We start from the raw sequence: 16,741 nt of genomic DNA, 5'->3' as shown, positions 1-16,741 counted from the left end.
CAGCCTGGGGCCGGGTATCAGGGAAAAGGACCAAAGCTCCAGCGTTGCGGCCTCAGGGAGACCCTGTCCCACCTCTCAGCCTCGGTTTCCCCCTATGCAGAATGGAGCTGCACAGGGGACCCCAGCTGTCCCTCCTAGGTCCCCGCTCTGATGGGAGGCGCTTGGGAGCCCAGAGGAGCAGAAAGCACCAGATCGCAGCCCCGTCGGGTCAGCCTGGGGGCTCTGCCAGCTGCTCAGACGCCCTCAAACCCCCCCTGGGGGCCAGGCCCGGCCGGCACCCCCTGCCTGCCCCCAGAGGAGCAGCTCTGTCAGTAAGAGGGAAAGACGTGGGGCACAGTGAACAAGTACTAAGCCCCGCAGGCTCGCGAAAGCCCAGGAGCCCGGGCGGACGGGTGCTCAGTGTCACAGAGCCCCAGAGACGGGAAGGGACCCAGCTGCCACCTCCAGGAGGCCACACCCACTGACCGCCCCCTCCGCAGGGGCTCACCTCGAGACCCGGGAGCCCCCTCCCCACCCCCCCTCTGGGAGGCATGTCCCTCTACTCCCCCGGATCCCCCAAGTCTTGGGGACGGGGATGTCGTGTCCCTGCCACGCCCACCAGGGTCTCCTGGGATGTGGCCTGTCTCTGCCAGGCCTGGGTCAGCGGTCTGTCCTCCCCCAGCCAAGCCCCACGACCCCAGGGATGGGGACCGGGCACAGGGAGAGGGGGCCGTGGACTCCTCTCCCTCGGCTGCAAAGCCTCCCAGCTGCTTAAGAAAAACACAAAACCGCTGAAATCTTAGCAACAGCCCCCTCATCACCAATCCTGGGGGGGACTTGATTGATCGAAGCACAGGGCAGTGTTGCCCAGGGTCACGCAGATAATAAGTGGCTGAGGGAGATCTGCACTCAGGCAGCCAGACTGCAGAGTCCCCGCTCAGGAGCCCTGTGCCTCTCAGGTAAAACTCAGTAAACAGAGGGGCGCCTGGGGGGGCTGGGCTGGTTAAGCGTCCAACTCTTGATTTCAGCTCGGGTCATGATCTCACGGTCCAGGGGTGGGAGCCCCGCGTCGGGGGCTCTGTGATGACCGTGGGAAGCCCGCCTGGGATCCTCTCTCCCCCCCTCTCTCTCTGCCCTCCCCTGCTCATGCTCTGTCTCTCTCTCGAAACAAACTTAAAAACGTTCTTTTTTTTCTAATCCGCGAAATAGCAAAGACGCTGTGTGCCAGCCAGGCCCGTGTCCGAATTCCCAGCTCCACACACGACCCACTGCCGGACTGCCTCCCCACTCCCCTGACATCCCAAACCCTGCCCGCGCCCCGGTCCCCCCGGTGCGGGAGAGGCCCTGCCGTCCAAGGGACCAGGTGGAGGGGCGGGCAGTTTTCACAGACCTGCCGCATCCGGGCCCCAGTCTGCCTGCTGCCATATGAGCAGGTCGGGGCAGAACCCGCCAGGTTCCCTGGGAGGCTCAACAAAGGTTTGAGTCCCGGCTCTTAGCTCCCAGCCGCGATCTGGGACAGGCCACCTACCTGTGCCTCGGCTTCCCTGCTCATAAAACGAGGCCGAAGGTCCTTTCTGGCGCCTGTGCAGCCCTGTGCATCAGCTGCTGCCCCGACCCCTTCCACAGGCCCCACCCTCCCCAAGCCTGCAGCCACCTTCAGAGCACAGACGCGATGGGCCCTGAACCCCAAGACAGAGAAAGCCCACCACCCCACATCCACACTGCCAGGGACCGCCCCTTCTCTCGGCCGTCATGCGCCATCCCCAGGGGACCCCCCCAGCCCCCCTCAAGGTGTTCCCCACCCTGAGCAACCCTGGGGTGCCAGGTCCCACCCCGCAAGGCCACACCGAGCCCCCGACCCCATCCACCAGGAGGAGCCTGGCTTCCCCGGCGACTCCCGACCCCGCGCATGAGGAGGTCCCGGCGATGCGAATCTGCTAGAGACACAGTGAGAGGGGACAGACGTGAACCTACCAGAAACGGCCTCCGGTGACGCCGAGTCCTCAAAGAGCCCGGGAGACCTGCAGGAGAAAAGAGGAGCCTCGTTAGCGAAGAGTCAGCGGCCCCTACCACACGCGGGCCACAGATGGCACGGCCACGTCGGCGTGTGGGCAGGGGCGGCAAAGTCCGTGGTCCACGCCCGACGCCCTGCACGGTCGGGCCGAGCACTCCGCCACCAGCACCCCGTGGGCCGCGTGGCGGGCACGGCCACCCCACTTGACGGAGAGGGACACCGAGCCTCCGAGAATCAAAGTCTCATGCCCCCGGTCCCACCACTAGGAAGTCACCGAGCTGGGGTCCCAACCCGGGCCGTGTGGTTATAAGGCAGCCTCTACCCCGGCAGGGCCACCGAGGAGCTGCGGGCCCCGATCACGGTGAACCCCCCCTACCCGTCCCGAGTGTCCAGAATAGATAAAGGACACCCACGAAGAAACAAGAAAGAGACAGCGAACCCGAGACGCTTCACAAAAGTCGATACACAGACAGCCCAGAAGCTTATGAAAAGGTGCCCGATGTCACTGGTCGTTCGGGAAAGCGCAAGTTAAAACTGAGAGCCCACGACACGGCCACCTGGACGGCTGAGATCACAGACAGACAGGCACCAAGTGTCTCGCGACCACGGGACCCAGCAATCCCACCCCTGGGCCTTTACACGTGACCAACGAAACCACGGCTCCTCACAAAGACTCCAGGCCCGTGTCCGTAACAGCTTTATAATCACAAAAAAAACGGGGCGCCTGGGTGGCTCGGTCGGTTAAGCATCCTGACTCTTGGTTTCGGCTCAGGTCATGATCTCGGGGTTCATGGGATCGAGCCACTCGTCGGGCTCTGTGCTGATGGTGCGGGACCTGCCGGGGATTCTCTCTCTCTCTCTCTCTCTCTCTCTCTCTCTCTGCCCCTCCCCCACGCCCACACTTGCTCTGTCTCAAAAATAAATAAACATTAAAAAGAAAAAACTGACGACAACCCAGCTGCCCAGCAACAGGTGCACCCCGGAAGATCTCGTCCACAATACAACATGACAAGCTACGGGTGCACACAACCGGAAGGGGGAACCGCAGGCTAACGGGCTGAGCACAGCCAGGTTCAAAGGGCAGCACACGGTCCCCGCAGATGATTCCGAGAAAGGCCACGCTCGACTTGCGCAGGGAGAGAGAGGTCCACAGAGGTGGTCACACCAGCACGGAACGAAGGGGCCTCCCACAGAAGCTAGGACGCTGATCACCGCCGGGGAGAAGGCAGGTGGCCACGTGGTGTCCCCTTTATGATTATTCACTAATTTGCAGCCGTGTGTGTTTGCGTTCTTTACCGCGTTAGCTTCTGCACGGAGCAAAAAAAAAAAAAAATAGGCTAATGGGCAGAGCACTGGGGAGAGAGTCCAGAAACCTCGTTCTGTTCCCACTAACGGCTGTGACCTTGGGCAAAGCCCCGGCACTCTCTGAGCTCAGTCTTCCCATCCAGAAAGTGGGCCCTCTCCCCACGACGGCCCTCTGGCCCACTCATGCGCAAACATCTCGGTATCCAGGGGGCCATAAGGAGCCTCTTCTCCACCTGTGCTGCCCCCCAGGGATCAGAGGCAAGTGGCACCAGGGACGCCTGCTCTCACAATGCTGGGGACAGCTCCACGCAGTGCTCGGGCTCCGCAGCCAAGCTCCCCGCGTTCCAACCAGGGGCTCTGCCCCTTCTAGCTGGAGAGGAGTGGCTTCACCTCCCGTGCCTCAGTGTCCCCATCTCTAAAGTGGGAACGGTGGTAAGTTCACTGGCCTCAGAGTGGATCCCCGCAGGCGCTCAATTACCGCTGGGTGCTACCATTACCCACGGGCTGGTGGCGACGCCCCAAGAGCCTGTGTGCCCAGGCAGGCCCTTCAGATCCCAAAGACCCCTAAAAGGGGCAGCTGAAGGAGGCTCATGGGAGACAAACCCGCCCCTTCTCTCCATCGCCTTCTTTTTTTGTTAAGTTGTTTTGTTTTTTTACGATGCCCCAGGCTTGGCACTTGGCCCTGCCTCCTGCCGCCGCTCCAGAGACAGGCCTCAAAGGAAAGCTGGGAAGGGCGAGGGCCCAGGCACGTCCCCATGGCCATCCTGATCTGGGCTCCCAAGATCCCAAGATCTGGACTCCCAAGGGTCCCGTAAAGGGCTCAAGCAAGGTCAGGCCCAGCGGGCGCTCCCTGCAAGCAACAGCTGGGGGCCCTGACCCCCCTCCTTCCTACCTTCTGCCTTCTCCTCCCGTCTCCAGCCGGCTCCTTCTCCAACCCCCAGCCAGACACACAGCCCCGGGCAGCGTGGGGTCAAGACCAGCCCGGCCAGCCCCAGGGTCACACGGCCCCGGGGGCAGACACTGAGCATCATGACTGAGCAACGAGCCCCGAGAGTGGATCCCAACCTAGAGGATTCACCGGGGCTTCCCAGGAGAGGACGCAAGGTGCGGCGGGGGCGGCCGGGGGCAGAGAACGCGGGACAAGGCGCTGGGGTGGGAAGGACCCCGGAGCCGCGGCTGGAACAGACTGAACGCGCGGACGCAGGGAGACACGGCTGGTCGCAAAGAGCCCTGCAGACAGTGGCTTCAGCCCCAGGGCAGTGAGACCCCCTCGAGGCTTCTGCAAGCCGTGCAGTGGAGAGTGCGCGGGGGTGGAAGCGGGTGGCCCGGAGAGGCTCCTGGGCCCGTCTAGGCGGGCCACCCGCGGAGGCGGGAGAGGTGGACGGGGTGGAGAACAGAACGCACCAGGCGGGAATGGGGGGAGCCTGGCTTCCCACTTCGGATGGGGGAGCAGACGGGGAGCCCCGGTCAGCTCTGGGCAGGGGAGGGAAGAAGAGACACAGCCTGCCTCCTGCGCCCTGTCTGCGTTCCAACTGCTTCCCGAGCGGTGCCTCGTGTGATCCTCACGACCAGCCGGGGCCTCCGTTTTCCGGCCCGGGCAGCTGAGGCTCAGAGACTGGAGGTAACTGCCCCAAGGTCACACAGCCGCAAAGCGAACGGGCTGGGATTCGAAACCAGGCCCACGTTCCCTGGCTGGTGGGGGCCAGGGCGCGAGGCCGGGCACAGATGGCCGTGGGGCAGCTCCCACAGCAGGGACAGGGCTCGCACCTCCCCGGACAGAGCCGCACCCCAGGAACGCTCTCAGCCTGGGTCCTCTCCGGGAGGGGACGCCACGAAGCCCCATGCCCGACAGGCCAGGGAGCGGCCACCGGGGCCCGGCCGCACCCCACACCCCTCGCCCTCACCCACGCCGGTGCTCACACGCATGCACTTCCGCCCGTGCACACCCTCGGCCGCTCGCCCGCCGGCTCGGTGCCCTGTCCACTCACGTGTGCTCCCCCCGGCCCACGCTCACGGGCACCTCCCTCTCGCTCACACCACGCAGGCTTCACTCGCTGGGCAACGGGGGACCGGGCGCCCTTCCCCATCCACCCCCCACCCCCACCCCGGACAGTCCCGGCCCGGCCCAGGCCACACAGGCTGAACTCCAGCCCCTCCCTGTCCCCCTCCTCTCCCAGGGGCTGATCAGATTTGTCTCCCAGCAAAGCCGATCCAGGGAGGGCTCCCTCTCCCCAACCCACTGCAACCCTTGCTCACGTATCTCACCGGCCCCCAGGGCCCAGGGGCTGAGACCTGCCCCTCGACCCGCAGCCCCCAAAAAGCCCCCTCAGGCCTCTGCCAAATGCACCCTCGCCCTCCTTCTCTGCCCTCCCAGACCTAGCACAAACGCCGGCTCTTCCTCCTCCAGGAAGCCTGCCCAGATCACCCGAGCCACAGAGGCCACCCAGAAGTGTCCATCCGCTCTGCTCAGAGACAGGGAGCCACAAGGCCCGAGGCCACAGAGCTGGGAGAGGAGAGTAGCCAGGGCTCAAACCCCAAGGTGGATATTCTGCTTGGACCAGGACACCATCACCCTTCGGCTTGACAAAGCTCCTGCCCGGGGACGCAGCCATGAATACAAAAGATGACGGTTCTGGGTGGACACAGCCACAGGCACCCACACCCACACGTGACCAGGATGGCTCCGGAGGGCAGGGACGGACAGAAACCAGAGCGAACCTGTGATAATGACGGGGCGGGGGAGGGGGCAGGGAAGTTGGGGAAGGTCTCCCCAGGAGGGGCCACAGGAGACCAGGGCGGAAGGTCAGGGGGCAGCTGGGCCCGCAGAGACAAGCAGGAAGGGCACCCAGGAGGAAGGCACAGCACATGCAAAGGCCTAGAGGTGGGAACCAGCTAAGCTGGAAGCAGCCAGCAGGGCCGGAAGGTGGAGAAGAGAACCTGAGCTTTATCTCCAGGGCAAGGTCACGGGACTGGAGTGGCACACTCTGACCTAACCCAAAACTGGGTAGGAGCAGCGTGAGGCAGGGCCAGCGAGGACACCGCCAGGTCAATCCCTGAGGGCTTCCTGGAGGCAGGGGCCTCCTGCCCAGGCCCAGCCTGCTAGCCCCTCAAGGCCCTGGTGATGCCAGGCTTTTACCTCCACCTGCTCCAGGAGCAGGCTGCTAAAAGCAGCCCCCGGCCCCCACGAACGCACAGAAGAAATCCTTCCTCCCAGCCCAGCCCCCTCCCAGCCTCCAGCCACGGCGGGCAGCACCCTGGGCAGGGCCCCAGGAGACACGCTTCCTAGGTGTCCTATGAAGGACAGCAGGTGTCGATGGAGCACCCGCAGGGCCTGGGGCCGGGGGGGAGCCTGGGTTCTTTCCAGTCCCGGCTCAAGCCACTTCTGCACTGGGTACCCAAGTCACTTCATCTCCCTGCGCCTCGGACTCCCCGTCTGGATCCTGAGGGGTGGTGACAGCGCCCCCCACGCAGGGCGCGGTGCCCGCTGAATAAGCCAACGCAGGACAGCGCCCAGCATGGCGCAGGTGCCCAAGAAACTTACTGTCACGACAAACACTTTCAACTTGTCACCACGCGGGGCCCTCAGAGCAGTGCTCCTGAGAGAGGGGGAGAGATGAAGCACGGAACGGTCGCTCACCCGTCCCAAGGGTCTCAGCCGGAAGCAAGTCAAAAGCGAGAACCCTCTCTTGACTCTCCTAGGAGCCCTGCAAATTCCTCCCTGACCTGCTCGGTTCACAGTGAGGCAGACTGAGGCCCGAATCAGACAGGTCTGTGCCCACAGCTTGCCCGGGAACACCTGACAGCAAGTGGTCTCTCCAGAGAACTCCTATGTATGCCTCAAAGCCCAGCCCCATCATGCCCTCTCCCTTCCCCCACCCCCCCCCAACGAGTAAGCCTCTCCTGACAGTCCAGGCACGTTCGGGCCCTCCCAGCCACCCACTCTGCCCAAAGGCCCTGTCTGGCCACCCTTGTAACAGACCCTGGGGCCCCCGGGAAAGGACCAGCTCCGTCTGAGGCCGCAAGTCTTTACCCAAAGCCAGATGCGGAATGCAACCAGCAAGGCGAGGCTCAGAGCAGAAGAGGCTGGGTACAGAGGAGGGGCCGGTGCCAACAGTATGGTGTGCAGCTGAGAGACGGCCTGGCACCCAGGGGGCCCAACCAGCTCAAACAGACCTGGCACACAGCGGGGCCCTGGGCCTGCGCTGTCCTCCACCAACCCCCTCTCCCCACAGACAAGCACCCCCCATCCACCCCCCACACCCACCGGCGTCCCACCCTCGCGTACAAGCCCAGCGGCCCTCTTCCTCCAGGCAGCCCTCACTCCCTCACGCTCGGCAGCATCCAGCCTGGCAGCAGGTCACAAAACTGATCGTAAGCATGGTCGCAACTGACGTTTAGCTGCTCAGGGACAGCCCCGGGCTGAGCCTTTACTTCCTTAACTCCGACGACCCTTCAAACAGCTTCATTGTCCCCACTTTACAGAGGAGAAAACTGAGGCCCAAGGAGGTGGAGTCGGAGAGTGGAGAAGTCAGGACGGGAGCCCAAGCGGACTTCAGCCCTGCACGGGGCGGGGGAGGGCTGAGCGTGAGGGATGTCACCGTCAGGGCGCCCTCTCCCCGTGTTAGCTCAGACTCTGGGCCAGGCATTGGTGATCGATCCAATGTAACCCTTCCTGCGGCCTCTGCAGCCGCTCCCACCCTTCCCCCTGGTGGACAGACTGAGGTTCCAAGAGGGGACCGTATAGCCGGCTGCCACATACCTCAGGGGTCCCCCCCCCAGAGGGCAGGGTGCCCTCGATCCTCCCCACAGGCAGTGCAGAGGCACAGACCGGGGCCCTACAAGGAGCAGGTGCCACGACTCACCCGCGGCATCCCTGCTCCCCGGGATGACTCCCAGTCATCACCTCCTGCCCAGGGCCGCCCGCGGGCAGGGCTGGGACCAGGTCCCCCTGCCCAGCTCTGCTGATCCGGGGCAGGGCCCTCAGCCCCCAGCCCTCAGAGGGGGATGCTCCGGCTACAGCCTGTACCTGCCCACTTCAAACCCGCTCAGCAGGTCAAGTCCTACAAAACCGCCTGAAGCCCAGGGGCCACTGCAGTGCCCGCCCCTTTGAGAAAGGGAAAGAGACGGCCACGAGAGCCTCCTCATGGCCACAACAGCCAGCAGAGTCAGCCGCGCCAGAGAGCTCTACAGAGGCCCTGTGCTGGACCCCAGGGGCCCCCAGATCCGGGCACCGGCCCCCAAGGGACCCCAAGTGCGCCCTGCAGGTTGGATCTCGGGGATTTCAGGCACAATATGATCCAGGCTCCAGGCTGGAAGCAGGCCAGGGCCCCGAGGCGTCTGGGGGTGGGAGGAGGCCGAGGAGGACCGAGGGAGGGCCGCCTGGGCCACCAGGCACATCTTTTCACATCAGGTCAACAGGAGCCAGGGGTGGCCCATCCCCTTCACTGTGGTGGCCAGCAGCCCAGACAGCCGGGGCGGGAGGCAGGCTCCGCAGCCCTTCCATTTAGAAGCCACTGGGACATTTTATTTTCCTTCTCAAGTGACAGCTGAGGCGTGCCGGCCCGCGCCGGCTCTCCTAGAAGCTGCAGAGAGGCAATCACCGGGAGTTCACCGGGTCTCTGATTCCCCACCGGACTGCGGCAGCCAGCAGCTGCTGGGGGGGCCGGAGGCGGGGGCACGCGGGCCACACTGAGCTCTCTCCTCCCCATCCCTCCCCCACCTCCCAGGACAGGGGCAGCCACATCAAGGCCAGGGGGGCGGATGTAAGTGGACGGGGCCTTGGGTAGGACAAAGGAGGGAAGGGGCGGCAGGGAGGGGGCCATTAGTGGCTGCGGGGCGGGGCTGGGGGCTGCTCTGTCCAAAGGGGCATGTGGCTCAACCAAGGGGGGTGGAGGCCACTCAAGGGGACCCACGGTCCAGGCAAGGAGGGGACTCAAGGGGTCAGGGAGAGAAGGGAGGACACTGCCGGAGCACCGCCCCCCGCCCCCAAGTGCACACAACCACACCGGCCCGCCCACTGCCAGGCCCTGGGCCATCCCCACGGCCCAGCAAGGGGGACACTGTCCTGACCTCATTTCCAAGATGGGGAAACCGAGGCCCAGAGAGGTTCAGCAGCCCACGAGATGGCACAGCCCTCGAGGGGAGGGGAGACTGGAACCTGGACTGGAACCAGTCCTCCACCCTCCACACCCCCAACTGAGCCCCAGACATGCTTCTCCAAAGCCTCCTGCCCATCTCCTCGCCTGGGGCACGGGGCCATCTACGGAGACGGCAACCAACAGGAGAAATCAGACGCCAGGAAGGAGCCGGGGTATCGACTGTTTCTGGAGGGAAGGGGGGCGGCCGGGGGCCCAGGCGCAGAGCTCCGGCAGCCTGGCTTCCGGCCCAGCGCAGGCCAAGGCAGGGCAGGCCAGGCCAGGAGGGCCAGGGGCTTCCCTCCGGGCCCGCGGAGGCGGCAGCACGGAGAAGCCATCTGTCCGTCCATCTGTCTGTCCTCCACCAGCACCGACGGCCCACGGGGACCAGGAGCTGCCCCCCCACCGCCCACCCGAGGGTTACACTGTGCCAGGCTCCCCACAGCTGCGCCCAGGCATCCCTGTAACCACACAACTTCGCCTGGGCAGGAGCCCCCTGTGGGGCGGGAGCCAAGAGAGCAGGCTCTCGGGGCGTGGTGCCCCGGGACTGCCTGGGTTGGAAACTTCCAGAAGCCTCTGGATGCCCGTCAGCGGCCCCCCCCTCAGAGGCTCTCTGTAGAGATAATTCAGTCTCTGCACCCTCGGGAGGCACAAAGCAAGCGTCCCAAGAGGTTAGCAGCTCAGTTTCCCACAAAGAGGTGGTTTCGGGCACTGGATCCTGCTGGTCGGCTGGGAGGCAGACCACGGCCGAGCCTTCTCGGTCTCCGCCCCGCCCCCCCCCCCCCCCCAGCAGGGTCTGGGCCATTAGTGGCTGCAGGGCGGGGGCTGGGGGCTGCCTGGGAGAGCAGGGGGGCCATCGATCGCCAGAAGCAATTAATTGTCCAGGTCAAGAGACGGTGAAAGAGATTTGTCACCCGAGGCCCAGGGGATATTCCAGGGACTCCAGCAGCCCAGGGCAGACAGGATGCTTCCCACTGACCTGGTCCGGAGAGGGATCAGGTCCTTGCACACTTGCTCCGTCGTCCTTTCCTCCCCCTCCCCCTCCTGGCCTCACGCTCCCCCACTGGCTGGGCTCAACCCTCCACCGACGCCTTCCCCACCCTCAACACCAGCCCCGGCCCCGGCCCCCGCCCCGGCTCCTGCCTGCGTGACCTGTGCGTGGGGAGGGGCCACACAGTCCTTCGGTCGGTGCTCACTGCACAGCCGGGGACAGTAAGGCCCAGTAAGGGAGCCCAACACAGAGTCCCCGAAGCCCAGGACCCGGCCTGAGCCCCGGATTCAATCCAAGTGCCCCATGCTCTAGCCGGGCGACCACCCCACACCTGTTGCCGGACTTCGCGGAGGCTGTTGCTTCTGCCGTAAAAGGGTAATGACCAGACTGGCTACAATCAGGCCGGCTGGGGCTCAAACTTCAGCTCTGCCGTTCTGAAAAGCCTGGGGGGTCACCTCGCTTCTCTGGACCTCAGTTTCCCCATCTATAAAACGGGGACGATGTCGCGGGCTATTTGGTAGGCCGGCACGCACGGCACCATTCAAGCTCAGTTCGGGGGTTCAGCTCAAACTTGCCACTGGGGTTGGTCAGGCCAGCTCCCCAGGAGCCAGAGCTCCGCCCCCAATCCCATTCAGACGTCTGTCAACTCTCCTAGCACCTCGGACGCCCACACTCAGCCCCTGGGCCAGGCTGTGATGAGAAGACACAGGCTCCCGTCCCAGCCTCCACAGCAGGACCCGGTGGGAGAATAAGGCTTCAGTGGCCACCATTCATTCACCCACTGGGCTTGGCAGCCGGTCGTCCTGGAGAATAGAAGGGCCCTGACCTACACGCACTCCATCCGGGATCTGGGAGGAGGGAGGGGTTGGTGCAGGGCATGGGCCTCCCCCATCAGCCTCCACTGGCTTTTAGCCCCTTGTTTCTGCACCAGATCCCTCCACGCACACCCAGACACGTGCGGCCGCCCCCTCACATCCACTGATCCATGTGCAAAACATCAATAAACACGTCCTCCGGTGCCCCCGGTCCACAGATGGGAAAACTGAGGCCCAAGGAAACCAGCAAGGGGGCAGCCTCAAACCTGGTTCTTTCCGATGGCTCATAGGAGCATGAACTCGGCTCAGCAGGTGTTCAGAAGCCAGGTCACTGGGGCCAGAGGCAGCACTGAGTCAGAGCGAGAAACTCAGCGGAAACTGAAAACAGCCCAGGGCCCCCCTCCCCCGTCCCCCGCCCCTTCCCCCACCCCGTGCTCCCCAGAGTGAGCCTCGCTGAATCACAGCACCATGCCCTGTGTTGGAAAGTTCCTGCTACTGTAGACAGGTGGGGGTGGGGGACAAGGGGCGACGAAAAGCTCACCGTGCCCGGGGCCCTCTCGGGGCGCAAGAAAGCGAGCAGCGCTCCATGCACCCTGCACGTGAACTGGCCCCAGAGCTGCCGGATCCCACCCACGCTCACCCCCAACACAGTGCCCGCCCCCCCCCACCCCGCCCCGGGGCCCATCAGCCCCAGAGGAGCGCTGCCCCTCAGGGGTGTCCACGGCTGGAGGGCAAGCTGGCAGGAGAGCGACAGCAGGCACAGACTGCCACCAGATCTCTGGCTGGGCTTAGCCCACGGGGGAGGCCACAGGCCACACACGTGGGGGGCCTCAGGGTCCAGCCCCACGCCCTGCTTCAAGTCCTGGTTCCGCCGCTTCCTAGCTGTGTGGCACTGGGCATTTGCTTAACATCTCTGAGCCGGCCCCTTGCCTGTGAAATGGAAACTCTCGCCTCCTGGGGACTGACGAACAGACTCGGTGAGCAAAAGCATAGGGCGCCTGGCAGACGGGAGGAGCTCAGCAAGCACCTATCTTTTTCAGTTCCCGAATTGTGTGTGTTTCTCTCTTGAGGTGACATGCACGGAACGTCAAAGTGAACAATTCAGTGCCACCGATGACATTCACGATGTGGCGCAACCACAAGCCCCATCTAGTTCCAAAACACTTCCCGGACCTGAAAGGAAAGGAAAGCCCCGACCCGTGAGCCGTCACGCGTTCCCCAGCCCCCCACAACCACTCCTCGGCCCCTCTCTCTACGAGTCTGCTCGTTCTGGACATTTCCTATCAACGAAATCACACACTACGTGGCCTTTTGTGTCCGGCTTCTCTCGTGTAGACGTTTTCAAGATTCGTCCGCGTTAGACACGCATCTGCACTCCATCCCCCGTGATGACTGAATAGTATTCATCGTATGGATAGACCGAGAATGTACTTCTTTAAGTTTATTTATCTTGGAGGGAGAGAGAGAGAGTGAGAGCAGGGGAGGGGCAGAGAGAGAGAAGGAGAGAGGGAGATAGAATCCCAAGCAGGCTCTGCACTGCCCGCGTGGAGCCCGACCCCGGGCTTGAACTCCCGAACTGTGAGATCATGACCTGGGCCAAAATCAAGAGTCGGATGCTTCACCAACTGAGCTACCCAGGCGCCCCAATAATGTAGTTTTAAAACAAGAAAAATAAACGCTATAATACAGAAATGCAACATAAGGTACGTAAACACACACACACACACACACACACACACACACACGTAGACATGAAATATTTAAAACTTTGTAAAATTATAAAATAAAGAACCATAATGACTGTGGTGATGTAGAATCTGGTCAGTGGGAGGAGCCAGCTGGCAGGAGGGGAAGGGACCTCGGGGCCCCAGAGCTGACGTCCCCTCCCTTTGGGGCCTTCCCTGCCCAAACTTCAGGCCTTCCTGGCCCAGGCCCGACGGTATTGTGCAACCATGAGCCAACTCCTCACCTGCTCTGGGCCTCGGCCTTCCCATCTGTAAACAGGGGCCACTGGACAGGATGCTCTCAGCCCCGGGGAGAGAAGAGGCTACAGGAGCCAGACTACGGGCACCCTACAGGTGTGGGACATGTCACCCAGGAAGGCAGACGGCCACCCTGTGCTGGTGACACAAACGACAAGCGGCTCTGGGATGCCTAGGCACCCTGCCCAGGGACACACTCTGGGCCACAGAGACGTGGGCACAGCATGAAAAGGGGACCTCGGTTGGCCCCGCCCCCCCTGCCCAGAGCACAACCCGATGCCAGGTTCTCGCACTTGGACGCTCGGGCCGGATGGTTCTTCCCCGTGGGGGCTGCTCTGTGTGCAGCATCTCCAGCCCCTGCCCACGATGCCTGCGGCACTCCCGCAGCCACTGCCCCGCTGGGTTAACAACCGGAAGTACCTTCAGACATTGCCAAACGAACCCTGGAGCCAACATCACCCCGCTGACCCCCATCCGCACCCTGACTCCTTACGAGCCTCCCTCCCTGGGCAGGAAGCAGCAGGCACTGGTCTGGCCGGTTCCAGACACAGCGGAAGGCGCTGAGGGACAACGGCCCTGTGTCCGGCCCCCACCCTCCCCCTTCCCCCAGGCCAGGCCCATGGAGACCTGGCCCAGCCAGGCCCCATCTCGCTGCCAAGGGACCCATCCGGCCACCCACACAAACTGGCCGAGCCCCTACAATGGGCGCCCAGCAGCGGACAAGACAGACGCAGCTCCTGCTGCCTGCAAAGTGACCTTTGGTGTGGGAAGGCCACCAAAACACAGGGGAATCAATCCACTGGGGGCCTTCACACAGCAAGTGGGGTGTGAGCAAGGAGGGAGCATGCCAGGGGGGCGAGAAGGGCGGTGAAGGCAGCAGGACCCACGCAGGCCTTGGGGCCCCTGGGTTTATTCTCCAAGGAGGAGGCAGGGCCCGGACCGCCGGGCACCGAAGAGTGTCCTCCTTCAGACAGGGTCCCTCTGGCTGCAGTATGGGGGACAGACCTCAGGGACAAGAATGGATTCAGAGCCCAGGAAGAGGCTAGAGCACACATCTAAGCCAGATGGCGGCAGAGCGGGGCGGATCACAGTGCCCCGTCTGGCGTCACCGTCTTTCGTTTGTTTGTTTGTTTTAAGTTCATTTCTTTATTTTGAGAGAGAGGAAAAAAAAAAAAAAAAAAGAGTGAGCTTGTGTGAGCAGGGGAGGGGCGCAGAGAGAAGGAGAGAGAGAGAGAATCCCAAGCAGGCTTCATGCCGTCAGTCACAGAGCCCGACGTGGGGCTCGATCCCACGCACTGTGGGACCATGACCTGAGCTGAAATCAAGAGTCGGACGCTTAACCGGCTGAGCCACCCGGGCGCCCCTGTTTTTGTCGTCACTGACACGAAAGCAGAGAGGGTCTCCAGGGCAATTAGCATCGTTACCATGATTGCAGGAAGAGCTCAGAACCGAGTGGCCCAGCCAACAACAGCACAGGACTGCTCTGACTGTCACCGTCTTCGTGCTGTTAGGGCCGAGGGGGTCTCGGAGGCACCGTCCCCACCGGGAATGTCTCAGAAACGTACAGGGAGGATGCTGGCTGTCCTTGGTCGGGCCCTCGGCCAGCGAAACGGGCCCACGCCATGAAAGTCACCCTCCCCACTCAATTTTCAAATGACCTGGCCATTTAAAAAACCTACCAGAACCAATCCAAATACTAGCTGTTTAAAAAAAAAAAAAAAAAAAAGTCACTTTCATGTGTTTCCAGTACTGAAACCCTTCTGATCTCACTTCTCTCGAATCTGCACTTACTCATTCTGAGAGGGACCCAGCAGTTCCTTACTTTCATTTCCCTTTATACTACAATTGGGGCATCAGACCGATTTTTCGTGGTGTTGTCGTTAAACTCTGTGTAAAGTCAAGGCTGTACGAAGGAGGCATTTATTTCAGTGCCTAAGAGCAAAAGGGAATTTTTCCGTGGACATGCTGTAAATATTGTTGTGGGGGTGAGGGGGGGAAGCGGGGAGGCGGGGTGCTGTGTGGCCCTGGGAAAGTTAACTGACCTCTCTGAGCTGTAGCTGCTTGCCTATAACTGGGGGAAAGTGATCATCACCGCTAGCTCATGAGATTGAAAGGGTCAAATGAAAGGCCGTGGCGTGTGCTTTGCCACTATTAGCCCAGCATCGAAAGCACACGGTCCTAACCCGCAACTGAAGGGGGCTGAAGGCAGGTGAGGGCAAAAGCCCCCAGCGCAGGCCCCAGCTGGGCAGAGAGTGGCGGATAAAATCCTGAACTCCCTGCCTGGGCCAGGTGGCTCCTCGCCTGGCTTTCATGTCTAGGAGATAAGCTGCCTGCTCAAGTTCACGTTCGGATCAAATGAACCCACTTAATCGCCTTAGGGATCTCCACTGAGCCGGCTCCTTATAGGCCTGGGGGGGGAGGGCGGCCGAGCTCCCTTCCACCGAAACCCCCACCCACGTGGCCGGGCACAGAGGGGACGCCGTGGACGCTCCACCCGCACACCCCACTCCTGCCCAGCTGGCTGCGAGGACCCAAGGGCAGATGCCTGCACACTGGCCTGCAGCTTCTGTGCTCCCCGTCACAAAGCACACGCTGTGTGCGTGTGCCTGAGCAAAGAACTCGCTAATCCCCATGGCAACCCACGAGGTTAAGTGCTACCACAAACACCACTCTCCAGATGGGGAAACTGAGAGCTAGAAAGGAAACAGCCAGCCCGAGGTAACGGGGCTCCTCAGAGGGTCACCTGCAACCCTCAGGACAACCTTGGCCCCATTTCACAGAGGGGGAGACCAAGGGAGGAACGGGCCTTGAGTCACCACCATGTCCCAATGCCAAGCAGGGGCGAGAAGGGGGCCACATGCCCGCCTTGTTCCCGGACGAGTCCCAGCACCTAGGACAGCTCCCAGCGCACAGTAGGTATTTCACCAAAGCATCCGAATGAGGAAAAACTACACGTTGGACACAGACGCCCAGGAAAACTCTCCTGGGGCCTCTGTGCCTTCCAGACAGTCCTCTCTGAGGCCCTGTCATGTGCCACAGGGGTCCTGGGGGGAGGGGGTGACTGCGCCCCCCAGAAGTCATTTCCGGCTGCCCCAATGGGTGGGGAGTATCACCGACTGCCTGGGTAGAGACCAAGGATGCTGTTAGACACCTTCTGATGAACAGGACAGCCCCTGTAGGTCAGAACCCCACCGTACCGCATGCCTTCAAGCACCAATTGAGCACCTGCTGTGTACCGGGCTGCACAAAAACCCTGCAAAGAGGCAAGGCCACAGGGCTCTGAGGGGAGAGGTTCCACGGGCCGTGTCACACGGCTACGGCAGGGCAGCGGCGGGACCCAGATCCGGCTGATGTAAAGCCCCACCCTGAGCCGCCAAATCCCTGCCCGACCCATGAGGATTCTGGCCTCTGAGAGTAGGGGCCGCAGAACCCAAATATTTCACCGCTCTCGCGCCCCACGGTCGCCTCAGGGCAGCAGAGATCAGAGCTGGCCCTTTTCATCAAAACCCACATGCACCAAA

The 16,741-nt window shown here is 62.7% G+C and overlaps 1 protein-coding gene across 2 annotated transcripts in view; it reads right to left on the bottom strand.

Moving 5' to 3' along the window:
- Positions 1 to 16,741, bottom strand: part of NCOR2 (nuclear receptor corepressor 2) — a 217,027-nt gene that overhangs the window by 179,974 nt on the left and 20,312 nt on the right. For both annotated transcript variants that reach the window (XM_047827206.1, XM_047827205.1), the window contains exon 2: positions 1,954 to 2,000. The gene's annotated coding sequence lies outside the window, so the exon portion shown is untranslated. The remainder of the gene's footprint in view (positions 1 to 1,953; positions 2,001 to 16,741) is intronic.

The sequence above is a fragment of the Prionailurus viverrinus genome, chromosome D3, assembly GCF_022837055.1.
Source record: "Prionailurus viverrinus isolate Anna chromosome D3, UM_Priviv_1.0, whole genome shotgun sequence".
Classification (NCBI taxonomy): Eukaryota; Metazoa; Chordata; class Mammalia; order Carnivora; family Felidae; genus Prionailurus; species Prionailurus viverrinus.
This window is presented reverse-complemented; position numbering and strand designations above follow the sequence as displayed.